At 38.0% G+C, this 9900-nt stretch overlaps 1 protein-coding gene across 1 annotated transcript in view; it reads right to left on the reverse strand.

Moving 5' to 3' along the window:
• Nucleotides 1-8033, reverse strand: part of CUNH14orf39 (chromosome unknown C14orf39 homolog) — a 41395-nt gene extending 33362 nt beyond the window's left edge. The window contains exons 1-2 of the mRNA XM_019551170.1: nt 7913-8033; nt 4562-4651 (exon numbers count right to left, since the gene is read on the reverse strand). The gene's annotated coding sequence lies outside the window, so the exon portion shown is untranslated. The remainder of the gene's footprint in view (nt 1-4561; nt 4652-7912) is intronic.
• Between the last annotated feature and the right edge of the window lie 1867 nt (nt 8034-9900).

The raw sequence follows: 9900 nt of genomic DNA on the forward strand, positions 1-9900 counted from the left end.
GTCCTGCTTGTTGCCCAGGCTCCTGGCATTAGTGTACAGGCAGGCAAGTGTGCCCTTGGGGGCTCTTGCCTTGCACACAGATTGTGCCAGGGCTGGGGCAGGGGTGGGCTCCCTTAAGTGCCTTGGTCCTCTGGCTTTGCAAGGGTCGCTCTGCAGGCCAGCAGTGGCAGTAGTCCCCCCACCCCCCCAGCGGGCTTAGTTTAAAGCCCGGTGGAGCAGGTCAGCCAGCAGATTCAATTAATTGAGTCTTCTCTGATGCGCTGTAATTACAGCACATTGGAGCAGCCCTGAAGCATGTCTACAGGCACCCAAACAGCTGTGAGAGTGCCTTAGCCAGTTCCTTGTGTACTCTAGGGTGACACTGATCAAAACCCAGTTGATTTGGAAATACTGAATTTTTCTGAGTAGTCCATAACATGTCCCTTTCCTGTTCTAGCCTCAATTCTTATTCTCTTGTCACTAATGATTTGCTCTAAAAAAAAAAAAAAAAATCACTCCAAATTCCTAAAGCAAGAGTCTGATGTACCAGTGCTTTAAAGGTTTTCTTCTTCTGAGTACTCTGGATCTAATCCAGACAATCCCTGAAAGTATGAGTTAGTTCCATTAACACAATGGGACACAATGCTTCTAGTTAAACAAACATTTATTTACATAGCTGGAGAAGAATCAGAGTGCTCAGAACCTAGCGGGAATAATCATCAAATCAATCTTATGCTGATGTAATTCTATTAAAATAATCTAACTGATACTACTTATTTTATTAATTAAAAGGCCAAATTAAATAAATGTTCATTACATTTCCTAAATTTAAACCAGTAATGCTAGGAAATACTTTTGTAGACATTACTTCAATCGACACAATAGAGGAAATACGTCATTTGATGCAATTAAGGGGAAAAGAAACTCTTCAAATTGATCAATATTGCCTTTGAAAAACAGACCAAAGAAAAGCAGTTTGCACAGAAAAGTAATCATGAAGTGTTAAATCCATAAAAGTAAACATGTTACAAAAGACTTGTCTTTGGACTGTTTCCTCGTTGATGCAAATTATTTATAGGATAGCTTGCTAATGCCAAATTGTATTTTCAGCCCTCTCGGTGCACATATAGACTACTGCCAATAATTCCGCTGAGCACAAAGCTAGCCCTACTAACAATTTCCACTTCAAAAGTAGTATCTTTTTAGGCAGTTGAATAATAACAAATGCAAACATTTTTCATGCTAGGAACTAATTGTAGTTAATACAAGAAGAGGGTCCAGTTGAAGTTTATATTCAGAAAAACAAAGGTGGGAACAGAAGTAACTTTCAAAATGTTTCCAAGACTAATGTTTCCAAACATTTCAGCACAGACATACACACAGGCCCTGTTGCATCCCCCTAGCTATAAAACTACACAATTGCCATGGTTGCATATCTTGGCTCTTATGAGCCAGCTCCGGAAGGAGGGGTGGAGAGGGGAACCAGATAAACAAACCTGTAGCTTGGTGATTAGAATACTCTGTTAAATGGTCAGAGAAAAGTAGATTCAAACTCTCTTTGGGTAAGAGGTGCCTAGAACCGAGATTTCCCACTTTCTATATGAATAGTCTGACTACCAGGCTACTAAGCTAAACAATAGAAGTCTCTTCCACCTCCAGCATCTAACACCTGCTAGTCACAGGTTTCTTTCTGGCTACAATTTCAGACCTTATGCATGTATAGATGTATGTGTATACAGAGTACAGCCTAATTCTCATGTGCAGTAGCTTGTGCGTACACACTGTGTATGGAACAGCAGCACAAACTGCATAAGTGCCAAAATAGCAGTTGTGTGATTAGGTGAGTGCCATTTGGGTGAATAAGGTGAACAGGATTATGCCCTTCATTTGGGAGGCCTTTCAGAGTAGGTCTCAGAAGAATGGACACAGCACTGTGCTAATAGAGCTACACTTACTGTGCTACCATTCTGGAGGTACCGCATATTAGCATAACACTGTCTAAAACAATGACAATGCTAGGGAGGGGCAGAGAAGGAGGTTCATTAACACCTGACCCCCAAATCCTCCCCTCTATCTGTTTTTGAATAAGACCAGGATCAAGATTTATCATGAATTGTGTAAAATATAATAATACAATAATAGTTTTCAGTTGTAAAGTACATTTCACCTCTAACTGCTATATAAATTAGGTAACAACACCATACCACTTGAAATGCAGCTATCTGAATTGATGTAAGGCAACATCAAGGCAGCATATGGCAATAGGAGAGAAGGGTTGTTATTTTTTTTTTTTTGCAAGAATACTAGGATCAACCACTGCTCCTACTAAAAGGGCTAAAGATTCTTGATCATCAAATCTGGAAAAGCAAAACCTCAGTTTTAAATTAAGGTCACACCAGAAATACCAACATCTTTAAATTGTCTGGGACTCAACTTCTTTTTGCTTGGAAAAAATATTTCATGTCTTTAATTAAGTTTCAAACCTGTGAATCCAGGGAACCGCATATAAAACTCAGTTCCTAAGAGGAGATCATTAAGTCTGGTACACAGATGGTCTTGGATTTAAATTGGAAACAAATTCAGAATTAACTGAATGTCAAAACACTCCACACCAGATTTGCAGAATGTTGTTTAGAAAACATTACCCTTAGTTAATGCAAACAGTGCCACTAAGTATAGCAGAAACTGCAACTGAGCAACAGATTTGCCACCATGCAAATAATGATTCCCTACAAATTATTTTTAAAAATATATATTAGTCAGATAAAAAGAAAGTGGTTGGATGATTGTGGATGCTAGACTGCAAACTGTTGAAAATAATGTCAAGACACTGAATTATCTTTGTCTCTTTCAGAGATGAGATTTCCCCCATACCACCAGCCAAATGAATCTATGTATGAAAAGATATCCCTGGTAGTCTTGGGGAACTGACATAATTTTTAATAAGCCTTATCAATAATCCAAATTTCAGGCTTACTTATTTAAACGTTTACTATTTTGAGCACAATAGTGCTTCCATTGAAGTCAACAGCAAAAATTCTCATTCCATTTCTATGGGAATAGGATTAGGCATGTAGAATACCTTACTATTAAATCAAAACAATTCCTTTTTCTTGTTTCATATCACTCACTTTCAGACTGTTTTTTCAGTTGCAAAGTTATTTCTATTCCATTATTACTTGAGGCACTACCTTAAAAATATGTAACACTTTCAGAACCTTCACATTATATGCCTAATTAAATACAAAGCAATCTATCTTTTAAAAAAAATGTTCTCCATGTATAGCAATATCTGCTGAATGCCCCCAACAGCCAGGCTAAAAGGGGCATTCAGCACATTACATGTTGTTATTTTATTTTTAATGTATGATTTTCATACTTAGAATTAGCTGAATGCCCTCCTTGCTGCTTCGAAGCCATCAGCACAGGATTCACCGTAAATGGACTATAGTTTACAAAACATTCTTAGAAAAAAATTAAATTTATTATTTTATGATTTACGTTTTTCATTCTTATAATTTGTCTCAGACAAATAAATTAAATCAAATCCATTTTTATTGGAATGGAAACTACTCAGCAAAAGAAGCAATTTAAAAGTAATGCTTCTCTGGTTTGTCAGTTTACATTAGTGAAAGCCAGAATGTCTTAATCACATACTCACAGAAAGCAAAGTTGGCCTTGTTTTTTCACCAAATACACAGTTCCGAACAGTAACAAGACAGATAAGCTACTAGCTGAGTTAATTAAAGGCTATCAGGCTCATCATGTTATTTCTGCAATTGTAGATTGTTGGCAAAGAAGCACATATACAGCAAGATGTGAACTGAAGCCAAAATGTTCAAGTACCTAAACTCTGATTTGCAATTCAGTATTTAGGCACCAGAATAAATCTGACCTATTTTTTCTTGGGTGCTAATCAACCTCTGCTCCCACTGAAACATACATTTCAAAAACACAAAAACTAAAGGCTTTCCAAAAAGATTATTTTGAACTTAACTACTTCTCTGAAGTTACTCTACTCAAGTGTATTGAGAGACATATTATAGTGATGACACACAAATCAAGGAAGTTGTGAGGTGGAACATTTTATACATGATTTTTTTATTAGTGGTTGCTAGCTTTTGCCGTATATTCTTGCTGAAGTGGAAAAAATATTCATCTTTGTTTCAAGGAGGATTTTTTATTTTCCAAAATTGTAGGCTGAAGAGCAAGGCTTTGAGAAATTCTAATACGTATGTAGGTAACAATGAATTTAAAGTAATTTCTAAGTAATTTCATTTTACCCTATTTCTTTTTGCTGCACTGCATCAGTAGGAAAGTTGCATAATTATAGGGATAAAATGCAACCCAAATGAGCATAACCTTGAAAATTCTGACTATGCAAGTATTCCTTGCTATTAAATATTCTTTCAATCATTAAGATACTTACTATTCTCCTGAAAAGGCAGTCAAAATTCTCAGTTAAAAATGTAGTTCCCTACTGTGCATTTTTTAGATTTTTACAGTAAACATCAGCACATGTATTAAGTATTGTTACTTGGAACAGTTAACGTGAAACTAAATCTCAGATTTTTACACTTACCGGTCATTTTCTGTAGTTTCTTGGTAGATTTTGAGTTGGTTCTTTAAATACTCTTCATGCTTGCTAAGAGCTACATAGGTTGGTTTCCAGCTATGGCACAAGTAAAAAAAAAAGTTAATTTATTATTAAAAAGAACATTTAAAATGATCATATCAAAATGCATAATAAAGTAAAAATCTTTAATAGTGCTAGCTCATATAAATTCTTTTTCTATTTTTAAAGTTATGTCTGCATATATTGAAAACAGAAAAGGTTTTCATATACAGATAGCTCCCAAGCCTTTTCAAATAAAAAAGCTATGGCTTTAATTGGCTTTGCATAGGGCTAACTTCACTAGGAAGACTTAGGCACTTAAAGTTACGATAATCAAGTCCAACATAGAGATCAGCGGGTCTCAATCTTTTTATACTCAAGGCACCCCTCAGAAATTGACAGCAATTCATTTTCACCTTTTTTTTTTTTTACTACTGTACAGAAAAACAGTAGAGCAATGCTTCTGTTGCAAAGAACACAGAAATACTACAACAGGTCAGAATGGTTTTAATGCTATGAATTCCTGTTTGAAATCTCTGGGTTTATCTTATCACTCATGTTTGCACATCTAACAGTGCTAACATTGTGTTGCACCCCTGAAAGGATTTCAAGCCACCCCAGGGTGCCATGATACTCTGGTTGAGAATCAATTTTGATTTATATCAATTTTGAAAAACCCTGCTTAAATCTGCTGAAACTTCCCTCTAGCCTGGACTTAGATATCTAAATGCCTGTCAAAGTCGGTACCAACCTAAAGCACATCTCTCATAATTTCTTATTCACACTCTGATCAGCAAGCTGGTTTTTATGAACCCCACTGCTAGGAATTACATTGCATATATGTATATAGGGTTTTCCAATCCTAAATCTTGGTTGTGAATTCCACTAGGTGGCAGAATGCCTGAAACTGAAAGCATTAATAAATCTCCCGGTCAACTAATCACTTTTCTTTGTCAATGTTTATTCTTTTTAGGACCATCATTCTAAATTTTCCTTTTATTTTAACTATATCAGGCCCTGGGGGCAAGATCTGGAAAGACACCTTTGCACTGCCTGCTTAGGTACCCAACCCCTACGCATCACAAAACCTGACTCTAGGAGGGTGGACCAAAGAAAAGGAATTAGGTAGTTAGCCATGTTATTCTGAAATTAGGCAGAAGGCAGGTCTGAGCAGCACCCTACAGTAAGTCATTCAGAGATGCATGAGCTTTCATAGGTTACAACCTAATTTCTTCTACAAGTATCTGATCAAGTAGGCTGTAGCCTTTGATACAGCCCCCAGCAGACATTAATATAATCGTGCAATTGGGATCTGAGGAATGTTATGCCCAGTCCCCAAAATCATGTGATTTACCATGCCAGACACGCATGGCAAGACACATGATTTTTTAGATAGGGCATAAAATTCCACAGATCCCAATTATGCAACTGCTCACACTCAGGGAGCCTGGCATTAGGGCTCCAGGTCTACCCCTGGCCAATCCCCAAAATCACCTGATCATCTGGATTGGGCTGGGGTCAGCCTTGGTGTCCACGACACAGCTGCTCCATGGCCAACCCCTGAGATCAAGCTGTTCTCTGCCCAGTTCTGGAGACTAGCCCCAAGGGGACTGTGTGGCCCGGATCCAGAGTGTGCCCCCTGCCCAATCCCAACAGCAGGAGTCCCTTTACACTGACACTTTTAAACTTCTTGCCTTGCAGCTCACATTCAGGGTTCAGGGCAAGTCTGGACATGAACCAGGTCACAAGGAGCCCCATGTCTTAGCACTTCCTAGAGCTTTGTCCTGCGGCTCACATGCAAGATTTAACATGATGTACGTTCATATTAAAACACCATGGCAACCAGCCACAAAGTTGTTATATGTCTTTGTCGCTGATCCACCATATTAAGCATAAATTTGTTGAACGTGTGACATGTTACAATTTATTGGGCAGGCGACGCATTACTCATGTAATAACTGTAGCATCTAAGCTCCTAAAATACCACCCTGCACTGCCTTCAAAGACATAGAGGCAGGTTTGTAGGCTCCCTATACAGTTAGTGAGGAGGAAATTAGGCAGCCAGTTGGTAAGATGTATAAGAAGCAAGAGACAGCCTGACTTTATGTTAGTGGCTGGGGCACTCAGCTGGAAGAGGGAAGATTTTGGTTCTGGTCTCTGCTCCCAGGCCTATTTATGCATTTTACATTATACAATCATTGGATAAAATAAAAATAATTCTGGGAGTATGGACCAGAACTCAAATCTCCCCACTCCCTGCTGTGCCCTAACTATGAGGCTTTGTAAGTTAATTATTCCAATATTAACTACTTTGGAGAACTCCAAAGAGCTTACTCAGGAGATCCCTCTTAAGTATCAAACAATGGAAAAATTCTGCTTACAATTACCATAGTATACATTTATAATAGCAACTTTAAAGTCACTAAGGTAAATGACACCAAAATTTCATGGCATAAGTATTTGTGTATCTGCCTGTACTACTCATTCATAGCACAGCTTAAAAGACAATACATATAAGAAAAATAGTGAAATAAGAAGGAACTATAGGCAAAAAACCTTGGCTCATATAGAGAGGAAAATGTGTTAATATTTAACAAATGTATATGTACACACACATGTGCACGCAGACATACACTGGAGCCTTATTGTTCTCAATAATATTTATTACTCAGTACAGACAGTGGTCTCAGTACTACTTAGGACAGGTTTACAATGAAAAACAAAACACTTTGAAAGCTAAATCACTTAATTCTGTAAACATTTGATTAGTATTGAAGATGGGGGAGGTTAACCAAATCTTAGGCTACAAAACTATTCTTCCCATGTAAAAATGTCTTTCACACAAAATGACTGCTATTTAACAGAGAAAACTGATATCAAGATCCCCATAAGTATATCTGAACTCTCCTCTTCTAAAACTTACATATGGCCTAGATTAAGGTAAAATTAAGAAAATCACGTGCGTGTTGCTTGACTGAATAAATTGGCATGCTACAAAAAAGGAATCTGCAATTTCTCCAGATGATTTCTGATTCAAATGTATTTTGTAGATACATATATGACAGATAAACATAGAAACAAGTACTACAGGAGAGTTTAATTTTACCACTGCCAGAATAATGAATCAATGATATTTTACAGCTTCAGAATCAATTTAGAAAAATACCAGGGAACAGGGGAAAAAAAACCTTTCAATACTTCTCTCCGCTCTCACATATGATTTTTAAGTTGCTGTTTGAGAACTTTTCTTGTTACATTACAATAATCTGTGATTTCAAAATGCAGTGTGTATCAAACTTCAGCTTGTATCATACTTACGCATTACAGTTCTCCTTACAATTTTTTCTGTGCTTGTGCAAATGAACAACTGCATCATTACTTTTATTTATATTTTCATGTAATCTAGAAATTTCTTTTTTCTTTTCCGTAATATTCGCAGTATATACTGAAACAAAATAAATGTTTATTAACCATTTGTTATTCATCCAGATGCAAAATGGTACACTGGATGCATATAATATTGGGCGGGAGGTCTGGCCAAATTAATGTAAAATCTCTATTTTCAAAATCATTCAAAATTTTATAATATTACAAAACCTATCTAAAGTGATGAGCCAAAGGGCTAGATACTCAGTAAATCAGATTCTCTGCTGCAGTAGAGTTGTGTTGATTTACACCAGGGGTGTCAAAGATACAGCCTGTGGGCTGGATCTGGCCTTCAGAGTCCCATCGGCTAGCCCCCAGTGCTAGTCTTGGATACCAGTTGACCTATGTGTGGCATGTGCTGGCCTGGCCCCATAGGCAGAACCTAGGACATGCACTGTATGCGGCACCCACCCCAACCAGTCCGGAACATGTATTGTTCATGGTGTGTGCTCCAGCTGGTCTGGGCCCTGTGCTGCTTGTGATGCCTGTGGGCACCATGTGCAGCGCAGGTCCTGAACTGGCTGGAGCAGATGCTGCATGCAGTACAGTCCTAGGCCAGCTGGAAGGGAGCACCACATGTGGTGCAGATCCTAGAATATGCATTGCATATGGTGCAGTCTGGCCGGAGCAAAGCACATGTCATGTCTCATACACAGCGACTGCTCTGGCTGGTCTGGGACCTGCACTACACATAGTGCTCACCCCAGCTGAATTGAGCCTTATCTGGTGCATGAAGCATTGGTCCTGGTCTAGCTACACCAGGTGCTGCATGTGGCACAAATCCCAGGGTGGCTGGAATGGGTGCTGCATGTGGTGGATCTGGCATGTGGGAGGTGAGGGAAGAGGAGAGTTTGCAGGCCCAACCCATCCTGTGGACCAGTCCTGCATCACTCATTTGGCCCATGGAGCTAGATGAGCTTTATACCACCTGAGAATCTGGCCATATAAGACTTGGAGCTCTTTAAAGAGACAATATAAAATGTATGTATTGTCTTTTTAAAAGGGAGTTTTCTTGCTTATATTTCCATTTTTTTTCCTTTCTCTTCCTTACTTTAAATACCCTTGTTTTTTAAAGTGTCATTATGACTTTTTGCAAAATGCAGTAAAATTTTCTGCACCTTTTTTTTTTATAGGAAATGCATTATAAAGATAGCCACAGAACAAATAATTTGTATTTGTAAACAGACTAGCTGAACTATTATGTACTGTAGTGAATGGGCTATTTCCTGCAAGAAGTCTTAAAAATGTACTCTCCCTAAAGGTAGAAAATAAATGAAAAGAACCATTATGAATTACCTAAAGTGCCACAGGACTTTATATGAAATATCTTAAGCCTGTCTTTGAGAGATCACCACTCTATTGTATTCTCTCCTACTCTTGAGAAACACCAGCCAAAAATTATGGAATGACAGGAACCTGCCATTCTTTATTATAGGCAATGCATTCAGAGCTACTTAAGCCTTGGAGCTAATGTGCTTTGCACATATGCATTTTCAATATATCCGTGCTAAGCTGAAGAAGCCTAAATTCTGGAGGATTCAAAATTTCTTCCAGCACACTTGAGTTCAGCAACACCATCTGATAGAGGAGCCTGCAGCTGAGCAAAGCAGCAAGGGTGTGTGAGTCCCAGCAATCAGAAAGTTTGACATAAGTATTATATTCTGAGAACAAAGAGTTTCAAAAAGAAAATACGTGAAGACTAACTTGCACTGTTTCATCCAAATCTCAGTCTGTTTAACTGGAGTCACTATTGGCAATGGGAACTAAAGTAATTTCATTAATGAATATTAGAATTGACTTTGGTTTTATAGTATCCACGAACAAGTACATGGCTTCAAGCTACTGGCAGTGAAGCAGAGAGAAATCAGACTATGATTTCT

This window comes from Crocodylus porosus, unplaced genomic scaffold (assembly GCF_001723895.1).
Source record: "Crocodylus porosus isolate Cpor-Errol unplaced genomic scaffold, CroPor_comp1, whole genome shotgun sequence".
Lineage (NCBI taxonomy): Eukaryota > Metazoa > Chordata > Crocodylia > Crocodylidae > Crocodylus > Crocodylus porosus.